This window comes from Macaca nemestrina, chromosome 2, assembly GCF_043159975.1.
Source record: "Macaca nemestrina isolate mMacNem1 chromosome 2, mMacNem.hap1, whole genome shotgun sequence".
Lineage (NCBI taxonomy): Eukaryota > Metazoa > Chordata > Mammalia > Primates > Cercopithecidae > Macaca > Macaca nemestrina.
The window spans coordinates 135459662-135470807 of NC_092126.1; the positions used below are offsets into that span (position 1 = coordinate 135459662).

The window sequence follows — 11146 nt, forward strand, 5'->3', positions numbered from 1 at the left end:
GCAGACAACCGTAGGCTGACTGTACATCCAAGCTCATTTGTTTTAAACCGAAAGCTCTGAGCCAAAGAGTCCAGCCTGGGATTGAATTAATGATGAGCATGAATGAAGCTTGGCATTGCTTCCCTCACAGACAGGCAGGCAATCAATGAATTTTTCATGTCTTGCTCACGGTGCCATTTTCTCTGCCAGGTTCTCAGACCACCTTTGGTATGTGGGCTGTGAGGGGCAGGGTTGGCTGGAGAGGGGAATGACTTTACTCTCTGCTTGCTCCAGAGTCACCTACAGCAGACACTTTGAGAGTGTCTGCCCTGTTCATAACAATCTCCTCTTAACAGGAACACCCCCTTAGTTCAGCAGGCATTTGGTGACATGTGATAACATGAGACCTCTCCTGTGGCTATAGGTGACTGCTTTGCCGTGGGCTCTTCACTCACATTGGGCCAAGCAGAGTCCCTTCCCTGGGGATGTGGAAGTGGAACCCAGTGAAAGAGTTATTCCTGTGGCATGCCTGGATATTCACCATGTGCTCCTGATAGCTATGGGGGGAATATTTTTCACCAAGAAGCAGAAGAGAATATTCTAGAGGGAGAGGGAAAGAATGAAGCAGAAATATCAAAGCAGACATAAGTGATGGAAAGATAATCTGGACTTTCTAAGTGTCAGTTCTTGTTCCTTCCTGAGAACCATGTCTGTTTCCACCCCTGAGTTCTCAGAGACATCTCTATATCCTTATAAATTTCCATCTTCTACTTAAACTATCAGGTTGGTGCAAATATAATTGCGGTTTCAGGTCATGAATTTTAAATCATTATAACCAGGCTCAAACACATCTTTATTAATCAACATAGGAACCATTACAATCAGCACATTTTTGCCAAGGAGAAATAAATTTGTTTATTCCTGTAGCATAAAAATCTGTGTTTTGGGATTCAATGAACTCTTGGAAAGCATTTTCTGTTTCCTGCTGATTGTGGAAGCTGCTTCCCTGCAAAAAGTTGTCAAGATGCTTGAAGAAGTGGTAGTCGGTTGGCGAGAGGTCAGGTGAATATAACGGATGAGGCAAAACTTCATAACCCAATTAGTTCAACTTTTGAAGGGTGGTTTGTGCAATGTCCGGTTGGGGATTGTCATGGAGAAGAATTGGGCCCTTTCTGTTGATCAATGCCAGCTGCAGGCACTGCAGTTTTCAGTGTATCTCATCAATTTGCAGAGCATACTTCTCAGATGTAATGGTCTCACCGGATTCAGAAAGCTGTAGTGGACCACACTGGCAGGAGACCACCAAACAGTGACCATGACCTTATTTTCGGTGCAATTTGGCTTTGGGAAGTGCTTTGGAACTTCTTCTTGGTCCAACCATTGAGCTGGTCATCACCAGTTGTAGAAAATCCACTTTTCGTGGCACATCACAATCTGATCAAGAAATGGTTCATTGTTGTTGTATAGAATAAGACAAGATGACATTTCAAAATGATGATTTTTAAAATTTTCACTCAGCTCATGATGCACTCACTTATTGAGCTTTTTCAACTTTCCACTTTGCTTCAAATGCTGAACAACCATAGAATGGTTGATGTTGAGTTTTTCAGCAACTTTCTGGGTAGTTGTGAGAGGATCAGCTTCAATGATTGCTTTCAGTTGGCCATTGTCAAGATCCAATGGTTGGGCACTACACTCCTCATCTTTAAGCTTCTTGTTTCCTTCACAAAACTTCTTGAACCACCACTGCACTGCATGTTCACTAGCAGATCCTGGAGCAAAGGCATTGTTGAAGTTGCAAGTTGTCTCTGCTTCTTTGTGACTCATTTTGAACTCGAATAAGAAAATCACTCAAATTTGCTTGTGGTCTAACATCATTTCCACAGTCTAAAATAAACATAAAATAAATGGCAAGTGATAAGTCATTAGCAAAAAAACATAAAGTGAGAAATGCCCATTAAAATGATACATAACATAACCACATTTATTTAAGAATGTATTCCAATATCAAATGGCAAGTGCCAACAGTGCAAAAACTGCAATTACTTTTGCACTCACCTAATAGGGCAGATGTGGTTTTCTGTTACTTGTATAATGGGCTCACAAGTTTGAGAAGTATTTTGTCCCATTCTCCCTCCTTCTGGGACCAGCTGAGCTTTAGAGTGTGAGAACACAGCACAGGGAAGGAATGGCACAGGCCTCTGTTCTCAAGGGCTGTACTGGGACTGACAAGCCTGGTGCCTGGGCAGGCAGGTCAGGCCCCATGAATGAACCAAGCCTGGAGAGAGTGCCCCTCCTGCAGAGACACTCACTGCTACTCAGCTCTGTCCCATTCTTGGCATCAGCATATGTGAGATCACTGTGGCTGGATTTTTCTGATATTTCAATAGTACAAGGAAGTTTGGACTACTATGTAAAACTTACTGATTTTAGAATGTTGCATATAATTTTTTTGAATGTTAAATACACTCTGAGAGCCAAACTGAATATATCTGTGGGCACTGTCCAGCCGGCAGTCCTCCAGTGGAGGGCTCTGCCAGGCCCATGGGGGGATGGAGCCAGATGTGTGTCTGGTGGAGGGATTCCGATGGCTTAGCTTTGGGATACTGATGGGGTGAGGGATGGTGGCTTCCACTACAGCTGTGGTGGTCCCATGCAGCACCTGAGAAGGAGCTGTTCCTCTGAGGATATGCTGGGGAGGCTGGACATTAAACACTGTGGTCTTGAGAGCATCAACAAGGGTCCCCTGTAGCCAAAGCTGGGATGGGAAGAGAAGACCACTGGGAAGCACATTTACGTGGCCCACCCAGAAAAGAAGTCTCTGATAAGCAATGGAGAACCTGAAATTGATAGCAGGGTAATGAAACAGAAGGAATGATGCTCCACAGGATTTCCTGTTGTTATTAAAGACCAGCTCCCTCCCTGCTCCCTAAAGACTGGATGTGCCTGAAATTCTTATACAGAGAACAAAGGATGAGTCCTGGTGATGCCTGACAACAGACATCCAGCCAGCCAGGCAGGTGCGGGCTGGAGCCGGTTTTAAGTTGATTAGAGGAAAATACAAAAATAGGACATTTCTTAACCTGAGAATTGTGGAACAAATTCACATCGGTTGTACTCGACACCAGCAAACCCTAAAGGAGGGATTGCACTAGAGCTTTCCCAGGAAGGCTGTAACAGTCAGGGTTCCACCAGGAAAACAAATCTCACTCTAGGTGTTTAAAACAGAGGGAATTTAATCAAGGTCTTGGTCCCCAGATAGAAGAGACCGAGAAGGCCCTCAGGGCTTAGGGGGCAAGTGCAGGGAGCCTCCACCGTTCCTAGGCTGGGAGGACAACACTGGCATCACCTAGCAGAAGCTGGAACCTTGGTGGGCCTGTTGGTGGGAGCTGGAGCCACGTGGGTAGGGAGGATGCAGCTGGCCTCAAAGATGTCCCCTGAGCTGAGAGAAGAGTGGAGTGCCCTGATTTATCCTTTCTACTCTCTAGTATCCCACCAGTGTCTCCAAATGACTGAGTTTCAGTGGAAACCAGCTAGAATGGGAGCCTGGAAAATAGTCTCCAGGCATTGGCCTCCCTGAGCTGCAGAGCAGAGCAGGGGAAGGATGAGGAGTGGACCTGAACAAATCAGGGGAGGATGGGCAGACACACCATAAAACATAAAGAATGGAGAACATTGTGGAAGTAGGAGCTCATGATGCTGGACTCCTATTTCTAGAGGTCTCTCCTAACCCTTAGCTATTCCCCACTCCTACGTGGCATCTACAGGTTCTTAGCCAGAGATGGCCAGATTACCACGCTAGTGAAGAGAAGGAGGGGAAAGAACAGCTACTTATGGCCACTCCAGAACTGTCACTTGTATGACAGGAACTATCTCAAGAGCTTCACACTGCTAATTTCATTTATTACTTTTTAAGTTTTTCAGAGACGGGGTCTCACTCTGTCACCCAGGCTGGAGTGCAGTGGTACAATCATGGCTTACTGCAGCCTCGACCTCCTGGGCTCAACTGATCATCTCATCTCAGTCTCCCAAGTAGCTGGGATTACAGGTGTGTGCCACCATGCCTGGCTGATTCTTTTTTTTTTTTTTTCCTAGAGATAGGGTCTTGCTATGTTGCTCAGGCTTGTCTTGAACTCCTGGGCTCAAGCGATTCTCCTGCCATGGCCTCCCAAAATGCTGGGGTTACAGGTGTGAGCCACTGCACCCAGCCATGCTTATCTTATTTGGAGTAAGGGTTAGTTTCTCCTTACTTCACAAACAGGCTAACTGAGAACTAAAATGGACAAGGTGTAGGCATATATTTTTGGGTATCAAACCACAGAAGTTACTTGCCAGGACATTGCTTTCCTTGGTTTTATATACAATTTGCTTTCTTTAGGACTTAATCTGGTCCCCAAATGCTTTTTATTTTGGCAGTCAGGGTCCTGACCAATTCATCTAATATTACCACTCATATTTGTGTCACAAAAAATTTGTATGACAGAGGACAAGCTTGTGAAGGTATCAGAGGTATAAGTATGGCTGAAGGGCTGATTAGAGTTTGTAAAACATGCCATCCTCTGGCTCCCCCTTACCACCTCCTCCCCAGCCCCCATGCTCTCCCACAGAGCCTGAAATATTAGATGGATAGTGGTTGGCAGTTTTAATTACAGGATGTCTTTTATGGTTATCAGTCTTTCCAAGTTCTTAGAGTTGAAGAACACTGATGGTTGTTCATGTCATCAGTTGTGGTTGGAGTCCCTGGGGAACTGTGATGGATTGGTTTTGTGGCCTTTGCTTCAAATTCCTCTCTGTAAACAGAGGTCTGGGTTAATTGCATATGGTGGAACTAGATGTGGGATTGGGATTAATTTCAGCCAATCTCATTTCCAACCGCTCCCCCGACACACATCCTCTCTCCTACTTGAGCCGACCTCCTGACTGTCGCTTCTAAACCCACCATGCCCATCCTTCTTTCCTGTATTTCTGTTGGCCATTCCTTCAGCTTGGGACATACTTCCCATTTTTCTCTGGAAAGCTTATTCTTCAAGTCAGGATCCTTCATGGAGCTTTCTCAAAGGAACTCCATGACACAATAGCACAAATTCTGCCAGTACTTGTAGACTTATCCTTAAGAAGATACCTTTACTGATACATCAAATGCACAGTATTAGGCATTGAGGTGTCAAAGCGATGGAAACCATGGTCACTAATTGTTATGTGTTCACAATCTATTCGAGGAAACAGCACATTCATTTATTCATTCTATAAGCACTTACTAAGCAGCTGCAAAGTGTAGGTGCAGCACCAGACATTAAGAAATACCCATAAATACACATTAAGCAACAACATGAAAACATACAAATGCTAAGTAACAAATAAGTTAGAGTATTATCCAGCAGTACAGTACCGTTGTTTGAAATGAGACAGAGAGAAAAAAGAACTGGGACTGGAGCCTACCTCTTCCATTTGGAGCTGTGTGAACCTGGGTGAGACATTTAACTAAGACTACCATGCAGGCACATGGCCAGTTGTGTCCTGTCCTTTGTGCTTGTACTACAGGATGTGTGGGCTAGAAATCCATCCCCAGCTCTGCTCATCAAGCTGTGCTCTCTGGCTCTGGGGCCACATCAGCCCAGAGGAAGGGGTGCCTTTCGTAATTCTCCTGCTCGTAGTGGGTGCCCATTTGAAATTCACTCTCCAGGAACAGATATTTTCTTCTTATTCACAGAAGATACCACAGAACTAGCAGAACCCTCCACTTCACCTCTCTGAGCCTCAGTTTTATTTACAAAATTGGGTTAATAATATCAACTCTAAAAGCTTGTTGGGAGGATTAAATGAGATAATACATGTGACTGATTATGAATCTTCAGTTGCAAAAGAATGAAGAAAGAAACCCAACTTAAACTGAAAAAAAAAAAAAAAAAAAAAGATGTTTTGATGTATACTGTTGGGAAGATCACAGAGGAAGACCCAAGATCTCAGGGACTAGAAGTAGGGCATGTGAGTCAGAATTTAGGAAACCAAAACCATTTCAGTCATTTCAAGTAGAAAATAATTGAAGAGAGGAATTGGGAGCTTCTACGATGAGTGGATGAACTAGAGGAGCAGAAGTCAGGGGCCACAGCTGGACTATAGATTTCAAGGGCATTACCAAGGCCGCGTCTGGTTCAGTGATCAGAGAGCCTCAGTAACTGCTGCCCTTGGTGCTACCAACAAGGGCCATGCATGCCTGTGAAACTGGGGACTAGACTCGGAACACTGGATATATAATTAAATAATAGACACAAAAGTCCTGCTGGGAGGGCTCTAAAGATGGAAGAGCTTGTTATGGGCAGATCCACATGCGAGTTCCAGCCTCTGGGAGGCCATAGAAGTTCTCCAGCCTACACGTGTGGAATGTCAGAGGTAGTCTTTCATGCGAGTCTCAAGGGTAAGGCAGTGAAATGGAGATTGCACCTGCACTTTCCCTCACATCTTGGAAGTCACCCAAAGCTTTCAGGGGTGCTACAGGCAGAGCCAGTGAATGATGATGGGGATAGCAGGATAAAGTATCAGTGCTGGCTGGCAGGAGGGCAGGAATTAGCAATACAGGGTGATGTTAAAAGCTGAGGCTGGACAGTCAGATGAATCTCGGTCAAGTTCCTGTTTCACTGTGTCCCAGCTCTTTAACCTTAAGGAGCTATTTGAAAACCTCTCTGGGCCTTAGTGAACTCAGTGTAAAATGGCAGCCACTAGGCTGTTGTGGGGCTGAAATGAGATTGTGTCGGGGCAAGTCTAGCAGGAAGTTTGTGTACCAGGGTGCCTGGCACACAATAAATACTCTCTGTATGTTAGTGGTGATTATGAGGTTTCTTATAGAATGCATAGCCCTGCTTCAGGGTAATAGCAATGGCACAGTATTCACTAAGCCCCCACAGGAACCCCCAATAAGCACAGCTCACCCACAATGATGATATGGCCACAACCTAGACTGGAGCATCTATTTGGGTGAACAGCAAAAGCTAATGGAGAGAGAGAGAGAAACCAACGAAGTCAGGCCATCTCTTTCTGATAGGCCTTACAACCTAAACTCCTAGGAGCATCTCTCAGACGGTCTGGCTGCTAAATCACTACCACCGCAGTAATTGAAACAGAAAATCATGCTTGACAGAACAACCTAGCAACACCACCATTAGCAGCTGTGGTTTTTCATTGTGAACTGGGGAGCTAATATGCCTCTTTATGTGTGCGCTGGCACAGTCAGATATATATCTTTACCAATATTTCAATAGGGATGGGGTCCTTTCTGCTCTTTCCTTCCACTCAGTGATATGTGGGGCTGTTCATTCAGGGGGCCCAAAAGGAATGGTAAACCTCTCTATGTTATCTGAGGCTGCTCAGCTCTGTGGCTCATGCAAGAGTTCATATCCTCCCTCCCTCCCTTCCTTCCTTCCTCCCTCTGCCATCACTGCGCTTACGTTTGTATGGGGAAGCAGAGATTAAACAAATAATCACACAAGTCTACAACTAAAAACTGCAATTTGTGCTCAAACTGGGAAAACTTTGCTTGCCAGGGGAATCTGGTAGCTTTGGAAAGAAGAAGGAAGATTTATCTGAGGAAATTCTGAGAGTGAAAAGGTGTGGGTATAAGGGAGAAAGAGGAGAACGTTCTAGAGATCTACAGTAGGTGCAAAGGCCCCGAGGCACGAGGGAGTTTAGTACATACGAGGAGCCTAAAGGGCACTGGTGCCAGTGGAGGCTGGGGAGATGGCAGAGGATGAGGCATGGATCTTAAAAGTAATTGGAAGATTTTCCCGAATGCTGCTGCTAGAGTCATTACAATGCCTGGGTCTGATTTTGTTGCTGTCTTGACCCAAATTCTTAGTTGTTCTTATGATACATTATTACAGTGGTTCTCAAGGAGAGAGAATTATGAAAGCGTAGGGGGGTGTTTTTGGATTTCACAATGATAAAAAGGTGCTACTGGCATTTGGTGGAGTAGGGATGGGGTTACAGAGCGTAAGACAGTCTGTGATACACGGGATTGTCCTACATTTGGATTTTTATCCTACATCCCATGTAATTTTTGTTTGTTTGTTTTGTTTTGTTTCTTTGAGATGGAGTCTCACTCTGTCACCCAGGCTGGAGGGCAGTGGTGTGATCTCAGCTCACTGCAACCTCTGCCTCCTGGGTTCAAGTGATTCTCATGCCTCAGCCTCCAGAGTAGCTAGGATTACAGGTGCACACCACTATGCCCGGCTAATTTTGTATTTTCAGTAGAGACCGGGTTTTGCCATTTTAGCCAGGCTGGTCTCAAAGTCCTGTCCTCAGGTGATCCACCTGCCTCAGCCTCCCAAAGTGCTGGGATTACAGGTGTGAGCCACTGCGCTCGGCCCATCCCACGTAATTTTGAGTAGACTGAATGTAGTTGAAAACCCCATTGCAAGTTATCTGAGTTACGGTGGTGGTTATCTGAGTTATGGTGGTGGTTTTAGTATATGTCTGCAAGTTTGTTGATACGTCTTCCTTCAAAGCATGGAGCCTAATTCCCCTCTCCTTGAATGCAGATCAGACTTAAGGACTCTCTTCTAAGGAAAAGAACGTGGTAGAAGGGATACTATGTGACTTTTGAGGCTAGGTTGTAAAAGGGAGAGCTTCGGTTTGTCCCTCTCCCTGGGATTGCTCACTCTGGAGGAAGCCAGTCGCCATGGTGTGAGGACACTCAAGCAGCCCTGTGGGGAAATTTCACAGGGAGAGAGGCATCCTACCAACAGCCAGCACCAACTTGCCAGTTGTGTGGGTAAGCCACCGAGAAAGTAGGTCTTGCAGCCCCAGTGAAGCCATCAGATGATTCTAGACTTCAGCCTTCAAGTATTCCAGCTATGGCCCTGGACATCACAGAGGCAAGCTCTGTGTCCCGTTCCCTGTCTGAATTCTCCAGCTACACTAGCACAAATTTTTTTTTTCATGGGATCTTAATATGTATTATAGATTCTAGAAACACAGCTACTGTGTAAATCAATGGATAGTTGTACTTAGTTACGTTTGAACCTTTGCCAAAAGTTGTTCTCCGCTTCAAAAATAACATTGCCAATAGCAAATCTCCTTAAGGTATTAGAGTCACCCAAGCAATACACCTGTTAGTAGTCTACAATTGCAGCTCTCGCCACCACAGTGATTCCTCATGTGTGAATATTCAGGTGAATATTGCCTTACATTTTTTATATTCCAATTTTTCCATGATGAGTTGCAAACATCTGACTACTTCATTATCTCTCTTATTCAATCCAGGTCTATGCATTTGATATCGTAAATGACATTTCTTTCTTTTTTAGACTAGAGTTGGGCCATTATACTTATTTTTAAAAACTATGTGAGTAGGTGGGTTATATTGAAAAGATGAATTTCACTTCAGGGTGGTAAAGGGGCATTATAAGATATTCATCAAGAAAAAGAAGGTGAGACATGAACAACTGCTAGTGAATATTTTATCGACTTAGGAAATGAAGATCAGTTGTTCTCTTGCCCCTCAATACCCTCAGCAACCTTCCAGCATGATTTCTCACTGTTTCATTACATAAGCCATCTTCTCTAGTTCAAAATGGGCCTTCTCACTATTCCCCAAACAAACTCAGCACATTTCTGTCTTAGGGTATACCATCTCCTTACATGAATTCCATCTCTTTTCTTTTTTGTGTTTCAAAATCCACTGATCTCTGACTTAAGTGTTCCTTCAACAAATAAAGACAGCGTGCCTCTGGAGGCCAGACTCTGTGCTGTGTCCTGTGGCTCCTGTGATGAGACAGGGGCCTTGGTGTTTCCCCAGAGCCTCCGGTCTATCCAGGAATCTAACCCTATGCAATTACAGTGAAGCGTGATAGTGGGAAATACTGAATGCCCCCATAGAGTTAGCATTGAGGGAGCTTCATGCAAGTGAAAAACCTGTTTTGAGTTATCTGTGCTGTAGTGGTTTTGAAATATGTCTGCAGAGAGCAGAGTGGTCCCCACCTAGTCCTGAAGAGAGTGAGTGACAGGTGGGCTGGAAGACCACCCTGTGCCTAAAGCCTCTCCTCTTTCCAGCCTGAATAGCTCCTTAGCTTATAATGTTCATTTTGCATGCACGTTGCCTCCTTCCTACAAATTAGGCACTTCCATCACCTCCCCATCCCTTGGAGCGTCCCTCCAGGAGAGGTACTCTCGGGAACTGAAGTAGGCCTGGAAAACTTGAGAATTAGACCTGGTTTCTCTCTGGTGGCTGCCACGTGCTAAAACTGGTGAATCAAGAGAGAGCACAGAGTCCGTGTGACCTGGTTGCAGGTAACTGAGGCCACTTGGATAAAGACTGCGGTCTCTTTCTCAGAGGTCTCCCTGCAGCCCACCTGGTTGTGACAGCTGACAGGGCCTGACTGCCCTCTGCCAGCAGGCAAGGCTCATTTATGCATGCCCAGCACAGTGGTGTGGCCTGCAGCCCCTTTTCTCAGCACTGACTCCATTTGCCTTCCTCATTACTGATGAGACTTTGAAAACCACACACATTCATAAGACATGCACACACAGCCCGTAGGATCAGCCTCTCATGGATGTGCTCAAAAACATGCTCCAAGAAACAGCCTGAAGGAGACACTGCTGAATTTTTGTCACTTTGTGAGAAAACAGATTTTCCAGAAGCACCAAGCAAGGGGAAGGTCCCTGCCCCCCTCCACAGTTCTTTCCAGAGCGGCCTGGAATTTGGAGGGCAGCCAAAGAGGATGGCAGTTTCTGGCCACTTGAGGGCACTCTGGAATTCTGAGATCAGCAGGGAGCTGATATGTTGGGCTTTTTTTTTTCTTTTTTAACCAGAAATGCAATCCCAGTTAGCCATCAGCAGACAATCTGGAAATTAATCCTCAGAAAGGGAGTGGTGACAAATGGGTTTTATAATGAGGACTTGAAGCCAGGCAGGGCAGAGGGCAGGTGCGTCAGAGGTAAAGCAAAGGGCTGCAAGTTTTACTGCAGGTGGGAAATTAAGCCTGGGTTTCGTTTGCCATCGTTCAGAAGAAAGAGTTCAGTTAACCCAGTGGTTCTCAACTGGGGGCGATTTGTGGCCCCCCAGGGGACATTAGGCAATGTCTGGAAACATATTTGGTTATCACAATGGTGTGTGTGTGTGTGTGTTAGTTGCATCTAGTGAGCAAAAGCCGGAGTTGCTACTAAGCATCCTACA

At 45.2% G+C, this 11146-nt stretch overlaps 1 pseudogene; it reads right to left on the minus strand.

Moving 5' to 3' along the window:
- Nucleotides 1-835: 835 nt before the first annotated feature.
- Nucleotides 836-4574, minus strand: LOC139361571 (histone-lysine N-methyltransferase SETMAR-like; annotated as a pseudogene).
- Between the last annotated feature and the right edge of the window lie 6572 nt (nt 4575-11146).